The following is a 13806-nucleotide window of genomic DNA, read 5'->3' as shown; positions in this document are numbered from 1 at the left end:
AATAGGCCTAATGATAAATAAAACAAAATATATGGAATAGTAATTTATTTTAATTTAGTCAGAGTGGTCTTCTATCCCAGACTATGTATTAAAACAAATACAACTATTGCATATTGTGGTCCGAATCAAGTGGTCTTTGGACTGAGTTGACATGCATTCGCGTATAGGTACATGTATATGTTATAATATATACCGCACGTGTGATAATTTGTGTCTGAAAGTCTGTGACAGGTGCCCTATGTCCAGACTTGATTATAATTAGTAACTTATTAGGCATGGAAAATGAAAGTGCACTACACACAAAGAGAAGAGAGTTTGTCATTTAATTTAATTCTTATAAAAGCAGATAATTCAAAGGAGTTAGTTGACCATGTCAACAACTCCAGTAATATTACATACAACTGTCATTCTGATTCAATAGACAAGATTCTGGCTTTCACAAAATGATCAAACAAGTTTAGACAAAGCCGCGATTCCATTCATTTTTATCTCATCTATTTTTAAGTCAATAAAAAATGATCCTTTAGAATCTAAAGCTTACCTTTGACATGTTAAAAATGTAGTTTTGCTTATCCTTCAAGTTTTAATTGTCATTACTTTTCACTGTACCATGCTGCTTTACTATCCGTGTGGTACACACTAGAACATAACCGCAAAAACTCTTCTTTCTGCGTTGATAATCGATCTTCCTAAGGGGGCAGCCATTTTCAAACAAATCCGCACTATTTCGTTGTTGGGTCAAAGTTTGTCAAATATCCATACACTGTGAATGCATAAAAGAAATAGAACATTAATTTTGCTCTTTCCTATTGCTGCCTATATACCTTTTGGGCCACATGTAATATAATTGCTACGTTACAACTATACATAATCGATCGAAATCGACAGACATGTAGAACTATTTTCTCTCGTGTGGGACATAATAGTGTCTGGTAGAAAAGGACTACAACAGGTGCGAGTTATCACACCCTGACACATGCGTAACGCGCTAGTTTGAATATGGCGGCAGTTTTTGACAGCTGAACAAAATCAAAACATTGGTTATTTTGAGCTTTGTAGTATCTGGAATAATCATTCAAATATGAGTACTGAAGCAAAGAAAACAAAAAGAAGGCGTTCGAGTCTCTGTCCAAATCGAATATCACTACTACCTTCCGAAGTAACAGGAAATGTGGCACCAATTGCAGAGTCTTCGGAATCCAAGAAATTGAAATCCGAGATAGCTGGTTGTATTTTGTCAACATTGGAAGCTGTCAGTGCCGAAATCAACAAATCTGACGGAGTCTCTGTACTTCCCGACAATCCAGATGTTTTGGCTGAGAACATTGTTGATATTTTAGAACTTCCAAACCAAGAAATAGATGGAAATAAAATGAATGGCATTGAGGAAGAAAATGAAAGTCCAGATTCCAAAATAGAAGTACAGATACAAACCAAAATTGAGAACTGTAAAGACGAATATAAAAAATGGGAATATGAGCTGAAAAAGATGCAAGATGATGCCAACGATGACACATCCTTTAAATCTAATGAAACTTTCCGTTATGAAGACATTAGCGATTCAGTGAAAAGCAAAGCGGCTAATTACATGACAAATAAATTTTCATATGAAAAGGTTTTGTTCAAATGTCAAAAAATGAGCGATGAAACTTTGATAATAATGGATGACTGTGCTAATAAGACTAACGCCTTTTACAAAATACAGCAACGCGTCAAAGATTTATTGGACAGTCAATATGAAAAGTTAAATGTGGAGGTACACGAAACCTCCTCTACTGTAGAGTCTGATGTAAGACAGTTAATAGAGAACAGAATATCTATTATATCACCTGTAAATAACAAAAAATAGCCTTAATGAAGATTGTAATTTTATCATGTTTTATGTGAATCCTATTGAACTTGAAGATGTGAGCTCCAGGTATAGTACCTGTACCTACCCTAAACATTTTGATACTATTTCTGTAATGCACCTCCTCTGCCAGATCCCAGTGATTGTTGAGACGATCATGGGAACTTTTAGATGTGCGTTACTGAAATAGAACCAATGTTTCCTTACACTCAGCATAAGGAGACAAGCATTCACAGTTGAACTGGTAAACCAGTGTGCTTTGATACTTTTTTCTGAGTGTTGAAACAGTTAATGAAAAATTTAAAACGAGGCCATATAAAGAATATATTCTGTTTCTTAGATACTTCTGTCTCCTAACTCACTAAAAAAAAAAATGACACGTCATTAACACACTTTATATTTTCCCAGTTATGGAAAGTGATTAGACAACATAGCCATTATAAATGATACAAGAATCATGCATTCCTATTAACAGCAGGATGAGATGCATGCGTAAGTGTAGGGTTAGATCTAATTGATAAGGCCAACTCAAGTTTGGTCAAAGGTCACAAGATGTAAACATGGCTAGTTCTAATCCCAACCCTAACCCTGGACCTAGCCCTAATGCTTACCTAACCCTTACCTACAATTTCACCAACAATCAAGCGTTCTATCCTTATTTACATCTCGGCACCCTTGACGAAAATTGAGTTGGTATCAACAAATAGATCTAGTGTAAGTGTAGTGCCATGAAGAGTCATTTATCCTAGTAGTGATCCTTTAACAAAATTAAAAAATTTAATCAGAAACCTTCTGCATCAGATTGTTTGAGAACCAGAAAAAAAAGTTTGTGTGGCCTAACATTATAATTTTGTTTGTGAATTGTTTGTTTTTGAATTGAATTTTAATTATATATGAACAATTATCTAAAAACCTTTTCTGTAGCAGCACAGAAATACATGTTATTGTAAAAATTAGATGTATGAACTTAAAACTATAGTACATATTAATTAAACATACATTATGTAAGAGCTAAATCTGCCTATTGCAGGTCTTTATTTAGGCCTGAAATGTTTTCTAAATTATTAATTAGACATTAATTAACTTATCCAGACCATAATCAACTCTCGATGTCATCGCTAGCGTGTGATATTTACTGGTTTGGGATCCGATTTGCTGCTCAACTTCCATTCATGATTTAATCATGAAATGGATAATTGGATATTTTTTTTATCGTACTGGCTTTAGTAATGATCGAGGCTAGGCCGAAAATTCAGTCACTAAATTCTCAGCTCAGAGTGGATCCATTAAACTGAAATTTTCAGCAAATTCCCTTTACATTATCTAGTTTTTAACTATTATAGTGAGAACTGCCAGCTCTTTATCTAATCTCCCATAATGCATCCTAAATTTAGTTATTTGTTTGTAAAATATTAGTTATTACATAGTTATTACACAGATATATGGATAAATGAATTTCAAATCATTTTGTTTAAATTGTTTTAAGATATCCAGGATAATCCAGGTGTACATGTCATTCGTTGTGCAGCCGTGGTGGCTCAGTGTGTAAAAAAGCCTGGCTCACTAACCACGAAGTCCAGGATTCGATCTTTATGTCAGCGGAGAACGTTTCACAGAATTTTCCAACAGTATCTAGTCGTTCTGATGGGATGAAAAACACATTGACATGCATTTGATGCACTAGTGACTTGAGGTTTGTGAAGACTTGGGACTTGACCCTGGACAGTTGGAATTCAAAATAAGAATATGCAGTAGCGACGCTGTCCCGGCAATATTTCCATCAGAGCACTCTGTATGGTGGCTCGCACATGGTTAGGGAATTGGTAAATATAGAGAGTTACTTCAGTAGGAGAGCTATTCCTTTCATTCATAAGGCAGAAGTACTTGCTTTATAGTTTATATAGCCAGTAGCATAGTTGATTAGTCGTACAAACACACTAGCTTTTTAATCTAGGCCTCCAGGGCCCTGTTTCTCGAAACCTTAACTAAAGATAAAATCCAAATTTTAGTAGAGACTTCAAGTTTGATAGGCTAAGCATTAAAATCAATCTAATATTATCCAATTAAATTACTAAAATTTGGATTTTATCTTAGTTCAAATTTCGTGAAACAGGCCCCCTGTTCAATCTGTTACCCAGTCTGATTAAAACACAGATCCTAATTCGTTTCGTTTTTTATAGTTGAAAATTTTGTTTTACCTGACTGTACTACACTAGGATCTGGAAGACTTGTTAAATGAATATAACCCGCGTTCTGGATTAGCCAATAAAACAGTCTGTAACGGCGAGTTTTTGGAATGATGTGTACAGAAGTGTCGGCAACCCACTAGAAACATTAACTCTGTTTAATCAAATGTCTGATTCAGGTCAAAAGCCGCTCGTTTGATCCCTGACCCACTACAACTGGTCAGATCCTCATGTCGAGTAGGCCATCGAAAGTATGAAAGAAACAAAATATAGATCCTTGCATTAATCTGTGTTACCAGAGAAAGTTTCTAAGGTTTTTCCCTTGTAAGATGAAGGTCCTGGCAAGGATCAACTAGCTTCTACTTGCTCGGATGCAATATCGGTGCACACTTTAACAAATTCTAGATGGATGGAATTTCATTTGCATTTAAAGTAGGCTGTAGTGCCACTGTCCAGCAGAACTTCCCTCATAGTACACTGTGTGTGGCATATGCCTGTCTTCATAAACCCAGATCAGGATTTTCCGATGTGAATCCCCATGTCTATGGTGCAGGACAGATGGCCTGACGACAAGGACAGCTGTCTAGTTGTTCGGATGGCACGTAAAAAAACGAGGTACCGGGTGTACATTAGAATGCACGTAAAACATCCCTTGGCAGTTGTAATTAAAGATAAGAGTAGGTTGTGGTCGGTAAAATTTCACTCATAGCACACTGTATGGTGTATACCGGTCTTTGTTAATCTAGTCAGAGCAGAACAGTAGGACGTTAAAACCCATTCCAGTTATACCACATCAGTAATATCTTTGACAAGAACTGAATTCCCCGTTCCACGATTACAATTCTGTAACTGGTTGTGGTGTACGGATAAAACACAACAAATATACATTTTGTTTTTGCAATTTTTTTTTTAATCTCTTAATTTTCTTTCAATTCAATGACATCTGGAATATTATATCACTTGCACACTTTTATGGTGACAATACATCATACTTTTATGGTTTTCTTTTTATTTTTTTACAATATTATACAGAACTGGATTGTGAACCGTTAATGCCATTATGTTATGATAAAATGATGAATGCAATTACAAGAAAATTTACAATTAGGCATAAAATGCCGTCTCAAAAATCGTAAATGCAACGTTGGATTATGGAGGAAAAAAGAAACTGGTAAATAACCTAAATAGAGCAATGACCGTTTTCTGTCATAACCCAAAATGGCATGGAATGGATCACAAAATCACGTTGAAAAGAAATTTATTTTAACCATAGAAAATAGTAGATTGCATATATATCTGCTTATTTCTTTTCTCTTTTTTTTTTGTGACAAAATATATATTGAAGCAATACATGTACTAGTAGTATGTACAATATTTTATCTCATAGATTATATTTGAAAACAACCACGAATATTTATTCTGGATGACTAGTTGAAATTATTCCAGAAATGTGGCTTGCAAAAAAAAAAAAAAATACATAAAAAAAACAAAATAGGAAAAAAACTTTCAACAATAACTTTTAAACCCATTACACTGAATAAGCTCATAATAGACTCACAAAAAAATATATAATATACTGGTCGTATCATACATGTTAATTATTCATAACCGTATTAATTTGTTGCATAACTTCATTTTTCTTTGGTCGTCTCCTATGCAAAGAAACAATTTTTATCTTTTTTTTTTCTACTAGATAAATGTATCAAACAACTTTTGTTGCTAAACTTTAAAATCTTTTTTTTTTTTCTTAAATAATTATTATCCAAGTTTGTTATATATTAAATTAAATTTATTCAACAATATAGTAAACAAGAAGAAAATGAAAAAAAAAAAAATTAACATAACAGTTTTAACACATGTTCCAATTAATAATCAACATATATTAAAATAGTAAGCTCAGCAGTTTTATCTTATAGTTGAAAACAACCTCTTGTATAATATAAATTTCTGCTCTCTTCACTAACAGAAAAATTAAAAATTATTTGGGTTTAAAAATTATGACATATTAAGCATAATAAATAATTGCACCTTAACTGTGTGTAAATAAGTAACTGTTTGCGTTAAGTAAGGTTGGAAAAGAAATGTCTTCGGGAAGGAAGGAAGATGGGATCAAGAGACGTGGGACACATTGGAATCTCTGTACTGAAGCTGCTTTAATAAAATCACAACATTTCACTCATTGCACTGAGGTGAAATTTAAAGCACTAGTCACTCAAAGATTTCATTAATTAAAGAACTTGAGTTTGGTTTGTTACGGTTTTTATTTTTGGTTCAGGATTTATGCATTGACTTGGAACATTATGTAGCAAAAAGAAAAATATAGCTGGTTGGTATATATAGATACTCATGTCACCTATTGTAATGTATTTTATATACATGGAAAAGGCCTGATAAAATATCTGACACAAATAAATGGTTTCTCAAGATGACTCCAGACAATCACATATAAGGATAAACAATTACAATGTTAAGACGTCTTGCAGGGTGAAACAAAACGCTAACGGCACGATTTAACGTTTACGCATGGGACCCCAAACTTGGGCCGCTTTGGGTGCGTTTACAGCTCCAAAGGAAGGGAACTCGTCAGTACTGGCAGTGTCAGGAGCTTTGTCCCATGGTGCATCTTTAACCATAAACCCTGGTTGAGGAGGTCCACCTCTACTTTTGCTTTTGTTATCCTGGCGAGATGGTTTCTGTAGGTTGTTAAGATATTCTTGGTCCAAAGCATCTTGAAGCTGAAAGAAACGACAAAACAATGGTTAAAAGTTCTTCAAGGATATGGTTTATATATTTATTTTATAAATACCACTTCACTGATCTAAGACATTATTCTGTGATTAAAAATCGGCAATACTATATACCGGAAAACGCTGGAAAACAACCGGAAAACACCATTTTATACTGAATACCGGAAAAACACTAAATACCGGAAAACACACTAAATACCGGAAAATACCCTAATTAGGTAACCCAGAGACTGGCACCCTGGTCCTCTGTGTGCCCGGGTTAGGTTTAGGGTTAGGGTCCGGTTTATAGTATAGCCCTTCTCCGTGTTACCTATATAAGGTGGTTTCCGGTATTTAGTGTGTTTTCCGGTATTTAGTGTTTTTCGGTATTCAGTATAACATGGTGTTTTCCGGTAGTTTTCCAGTTGTTTTCTGGTGTTTTCCGGTATATAGTATGGCCCATTAAAAATGTATATTTGTTATTGAAATCAGTAAATTCTAGCAAGTTTTGGCCATTTAGAGGCTGATTCCATCCATACAAACTTTCTGTCACTGAGCTTCATTGAGGATGCTCGATAGTCTGGAATGTTCCGAATTTGACAGAATTACAATTGAGTGAGGCAGAATTCAGTACTGTCACAGTTCTGTCAGTCTCAACAAAGGAGGTGGTGTGAGGTAGAATCGTGACGTTATTCAACACAAAGAATATGTTTTAGCTGTCATGGTTGGTTGAGATATTATCATATATGCATTCGACGCACGCCTTGTTGCACGAATTCTCCCTTTCACTCGATTGTCACTATTTTGGGGATTGAGAGAATTCAATTTCGGAACGTTCAATCAAGTTTCACACACAGGGTTCCATAAAAAAAATCCAGAGAGAGAAATGGGGTTTACAGGCACTCAACACAAACAGGGTCATTTTGGGATTAACATGGTGCAAGGTAAGAAAGAGCCCCTATCACCTCATCACGTACAAGGATGGTATCGAAACCATGCCACTGTGACAGGCCTTATGATATAAAACAAACTGGTTAACCCAGCACACACACCCACAGTTAATGCCAGGTTCCCACTGTTGTGTGATGCATTACGATAGGATTGTCCCTATCATCCACAATCTGGTACGATCGCGTACATTTCGATACGATCAACACGATTGCTACAACTGACCTCAATATATGATAAGACCAGATAGGACTTAATACTTACAAATTCGGGTACGTTTCGATACACGTACCTCTACCCGATTGCTACGACTGACCTCAAAATATGATAAGACCTGATAGGATCACCACATTTACTCCCTTGATTTTAATCGTAGCGCAAATCCTGATAGTCAGAACCTAGCATAAATAGACTCAATACTTACAAATTCTTCTTCTATATTGAGAAGATGGTCTTTACAATCTGCTACACCCTCTTCAGGTCCACTGATTGTAACTTGATCTGGATCAGAATCTTCAGGTCGTGGGAAACGAAGATCAACTTTAAAATCTTCTGTGATCTTCCGTATTCCTCGGCCTTTAGCACCAATGATACGAGGATGGATCCTACGATCCAGTTTAATTATTTCAGTAACCATACTTTCCTAGAAAATAAAATTGATTTATATGTCAAAAAAGTTTAGATCTAGAGAAAGAGAAATGGGGTTGAAGCCCCACTCGACACAAACCCTGTCATTTCGGAACTATCATGGTTCAATCTTATTTCAATAATTCGCTTGCACGTAGAGGTCTTTAGCAGAGGGAGGAAACCGGAGTACCTGGAGAAAACCCACGAGGTTGGACAGGTGACCCTACTCCTTGTCACGTACAACTGGGGAATCAAAACCCGTCAGTTGACTCAATGACAGACCTTATGATACAGCACACACATGCTGACCCTTCCCCCCTTTTCAAAGAAACTTAAATGTTTTAACAACCACATGACTACCAGTAACTAAGCAACTAACATACCAATTCATCGACAATCTTCATGATGTCATCTTTAGCAGCGTTGGCACTCTTCTCATATCCGACGATTTTGATCAATCTCTGATCAGCATCGCCTCTATCTGGGAACTGTATATTAACACCATGATCCTGTCTTATACGACTAATCACCAGACCACGACGTCCAATAATCTTAGGATGATGTTCAGGATTCACATCAATTGTCAGTTCAAAACTTCTAAGATCCTAAAAAAAAAAAAAAATCGTCTAAAATTAGCAATAATCGGCAAATATTTCTGTAAATTATGGCGACACGTTTTCAGTGCAGGTGTTAAATTTGCTGATCGTCATTAATAGAATGATTTGATTTCGTTCAGTAATTACAAAGATATGAATAAATTAAAATTTCGCAATAATCTGCGCACATTGTAAACTGAGAAATGGGGTTTAATGTACACTCGACACAAAATGGATAATTTTGGGACTAACATATGGTTCAATTAAATTTTAATCATTTGCTTGCGTGTAGGGGTCTTTAGCAATGGGAAGAAACCGGAGGACCTGGAGAAAACCCATGAGGTTGGACAGGTGACCCTACTCCTTGTCATGTACAACCAGGGAATCAAAACCATGCCAGTTGACTTAATGACCGACTTTATGATACAACGCGCACACGCTAACCATTCGGCCATCCACACCCCCAAACACAAATTGTAAACAAGCCACAGCGAATATAAGTGCTGGGGTAAAATTTCTGGACAGATTGAATCCAATCGGGGAGATTAATCACCGTTGGTATTTTGATTTTGATTACTTATTAAATGTTAAATAATCAAATTGTGTACATGTCAGACAGGATTAAGCCGTGGAAAACATCATTTGTTTCAAAAAAAGCCAATGACGGAAAGACAGAGTTACCTGATCATTTTTGGACCCCGAGAAAAACCACACGATTTGACTCATGACTTTTCTTTAAAACAACCATTAACATTAATGAATAAATTCACACAATTTTACCCAAGACTCGTGACTTTTCTTTTAAACAACTATTAATATTAATGAATAAAACATATTTTAGTCTTACCCGATCTTCTTTTTCTCTATCTAATTGCACAACCCTTTCTTTCATGGATTCAATGGCTTGTTCTACGTTAGCTGGTGGTCCAGTAATCCTGATAGTGTTACTGTTTTCTTCTGCAGGAGGGATGGATATATTCACATCAAAGTCCTGCATCATTTTACGCACATCTCTACCCTTCTGGCCTATAATAAATCTATGATAGTCGTATGGAACACTGACTTCTTCAGTGATAGGAACAAGAGCCTGTAATAAAATAAGTTATATTTACAGCAGTTTCCACGAGTTAACGGGTCAAAAAGACTTCAAAACTAGTCTGTTTGTATGGAGAGATAGACTTAATGGGAATGAAATGAAATGGGGTTCAACGTCTACAGACTGGGCTAATAGATTTAATGGAAACTTGACACAAACCAAGTCATTTCAGGACTAACACAAGGTTCGATTTAATTTCAATAATTTGCATGTGAGTAGGGGTCTTTAGCAGTGGGAGGAAAATGGTTGGACAGGCGACCCTACTTCTTGTCATGTACAAGTGGGGAACAGATACCATGCCAGTTGATTGAATGACAGATCTCAACTACCCAACCCCCTAAGTACAAGTTGGGAATCGAAACCACGCTACCCGACTCAATGACAGCCCTTAGGATCTAAATAGCCAATCAACTCGAACACCCAACCCTTGAAGTACAAGTTGCGAATCGAATCCACGCCACCGGACTCAATGACAGTCCTTAGGATCTAAATAGCCAATCAACGCGAACACCCAACCCTTGAAGTACAAGCTGAGTAATCGAAACCACGCCACCTGACCTAATGATCTAAAACATAAGACAACTCGAACACTCAACGCTCCTACTATTACATGAGATCTTATACCTGTATCCTACCTACTCCTCGTCACATGGGAATCAAACCATGCCACTTGATTCATGAAGAAAGATCATTCGGCCAGTCAATCCAACCCTCTGATACATGGCTGAGAGAGAGAGAGGGAGAGAGAGAGAGGGAGGGAGGGAGAGAGAGAGAGAGAGAGAGAGAGATATTATACCTGTAACTCTTGTTCAGCTGCCTTACAGTTTTCAGGTGTACCAGTTAAAACAATGACATCATTTTTATGGTTTTTTTCTGTATCACTCTCATCAGTACCATTACTCTCACCATTTGGTATGTTTTCTTCATTCTCTGCCGGTCCTTTAAAAACAAATAAAATATGTTTATTTTTGTCTAATATACAGATGCTGTCCCAGCTTGTTGTTCTGATTCTTCTTAGTGGTGATATCGCAGACAAGTTGTCTTTTTTCATTTTTTTTATTGTCTTAGTGCACAAACAGAGGTCATTACAGTGGGAGGAAACCAGAGTACCTGGAGTACACCAACGAGGTTGAGAAGGCACACCCTGTCTCCAAGCCACATGCCCTCACACCAGGGTAATCGAAACCACGACCAGCAAGCGGGAACTCAACCCCCCAGCTTCAGGTATCAAGGTTGAATAGGTGTTCAAGCACCTCTTTCATGGAATAAATAACCGATTTAATATCCTATAACATTCATTAAATTTTTAAGAAGAATTTGAAAACAGCTATCTTAAGGATCTTTTTACGAGTTATTCTGTCGATAGTTAAGTGAGCAACAAACTTGGTTTAACGTCCACTCAACATAAACTAGGTCATTTCAGGACTAACACATGGTTTAATTCTATTTCAACAATTTGTCACGTACAAGCAGGGCATCAAAACCATGCCACATGACTCAATGACAGACCTTATGATTTCACATTAAACTATTGGGCCACCCAACCCCCTGTAGATTTGCTTGCACGGGGATGGACAGGCGACCCTACTTCTTTGTCACATGGGGAATCGAAATCATTACACTTGACTCAATGACAGACATTATGATCTAAAGGACGTGTCAGACTACCCCCTATGTCTCAATGACAGACCTTATGATCAAAAGCGCAGGTAAATAACTAGACCACCCCACGGATCCTATTATGAAATAGGGTTTAACTTCCTACTTTTCGGCACCGACAAACCTGTAGAAAGTAAAGGTTAAATTTATTTCAAATGCACACCTGCACTGCAGATTTTGTCATCGGTCCTAGACCTACCCCTAGCCCAGTGATTCTCAACCAGTGTGCCGCGAGACCTTTTTAAGTGTGCCGCAAAATTTTGAATACCACACTAAGAAAATGCTAAAAAAACATGTGATCCCAATTGAGTATTTACTGGTGTCTACTGATAACTTCATAGCTGTCGTTTTCCAAGGCATGCCATTGGCAAAAAAAAGGTTGAGAACCACTGCCCTAGCCCAAGACCTAAGCCTTACCCTAATCCTAGCCTACAATCACGCACCCTAATCCTGTTTACACCTGGTGACCATGGTGAAATCTGCAGGTATGCATGTGAAATAGATCTAGCCCCCCCCCCCCCCTACCCCCACCTCACAGGTAGATAGTAAAGAAAATAACACCTTACCTCCATTAGCGATTGGTTTATCTGGGAATTTGATGCCAACGTTAAACTTAGAACAGACATTTTTAACATTCTGTCCTCCGGAACCCATCACAGTTCGATGATATTTTTGTGGGATAACACAGTCAACAGTGATCTGAGAATCCTAAAATGGAAACACAAAAATATTCAAATTTCAAAATACCTTTTAAGTGAATACTTATCTGCTGAGAAAAATGAAAAGACATGAAATGGGGTTTAACGTCCTACAATGTGCTATGAGGGAAATTTTGTCTATGGCCTACTCTTATATCAATTTCCATGGCGTGCATGTCAAAAGGAACATGGGACCTCAGTTTTTCATCCCATCCGGACGACTTAAAGAACTATTATGTAAGAGCTAAGGCTTCAAATGATATATTAATTATTAAGACATTTATTCAGGTGACCAGCCAATGATTAACTCTTTTGGCTAAAGGGTGGCTTAGATATTGAGTGGACGAGACAATGCCCGCCAAATTGACGTTAAACTCTAATGTGGCTAGAGACTGACTATCGAGGCATTGATGTTCTATGGGGGTAGTGAACATCTGCCAATCATGGCTCTTGTCAAATCTTCAGGAATAAAGAGAGAGAAGTGGGGTTTAACGTCCACTGACACAAGTAGATCATTTCGGGACTGACAAAATTCAGTTTTTATTTCAATAATTCATTTGCGCGTAGGGGTTTTTAGCAGTGGGAGGAAAACGGAGGACCCGGAGAAAATCCATGAGGTTGGACGGGCGACCCTACTCTTTGTCAAGTACAACCAGGGATAGCAGGATAAAATAATTTGACTAAATCTCGCATAATTTATCTTTAATACGTCAAAGTTTTATAGACATTGAGAAATGAAACTTACCAAGTCATTGACTATTTCTTGGATCTTTTTCTTAGCACCTTCGATACACTCTTTAGGTCCTTTGATCACAACCTTGTCACTCTTTACTCCACTACGAGGAAAACTCACAGTAACGCCACCATATTCTTCACCGATCTGACGTAAAACTTCACCACGTCGACTGACAAAATGACGATGATGTTTAGGATCCACATTCATCTCACTTTCTGCTATATTATCCTGTAAAACAAATATAAAATGAAACAAAATAAACATTCTATTCAGAGTCTAAATCCAGTACCATCTATAATAATATTTGTTTTTGACTTTTTGTCTGTTCAGGGTTGGTGGCTACACTAGGGAAGTGTTGAGACTGAAATTTGGTGTATAGGGGTAGCTCAGGCTAGGTGCTGTCTGTTCAAGGCTGGCGGCTACACTAGGGCAGTCCCGAGGCTCAAATTTTGTGTATAGAGGTAGGGCTCGGATTGAGGAGTAACATACGCCTGGAGTCTTTGGCCTACTGTTACCGGGGGATATACTACTTTCAACCTGTACAGCGTCAGGTAATCTGCTAGATGGAATTTTATTCCCTGAAGTAGATAGAGGCACTTGATTTGTCTGTTCAGGATCGATGGCTACACCAGGGCTGTCCCGAGGCTGAAATTTGGTGTATAGGAATAGCATACACCTGGTGAGG

Source organism: Patella vulgata, chromosome 7 (assembly GCF_932274485.2).
Source record: "Patella vulgata chromosome 7, xgPatVulg1.2, whole genome shotgun sequence".
Taxonomy (NCBI): Eukaryota; Metazoa; Mollusca; class Gastropoda; family Patellidae; genus Patella; species Patella vulgata.
This window is presented reverse-complemented; position numbering follows the sequence as displayed.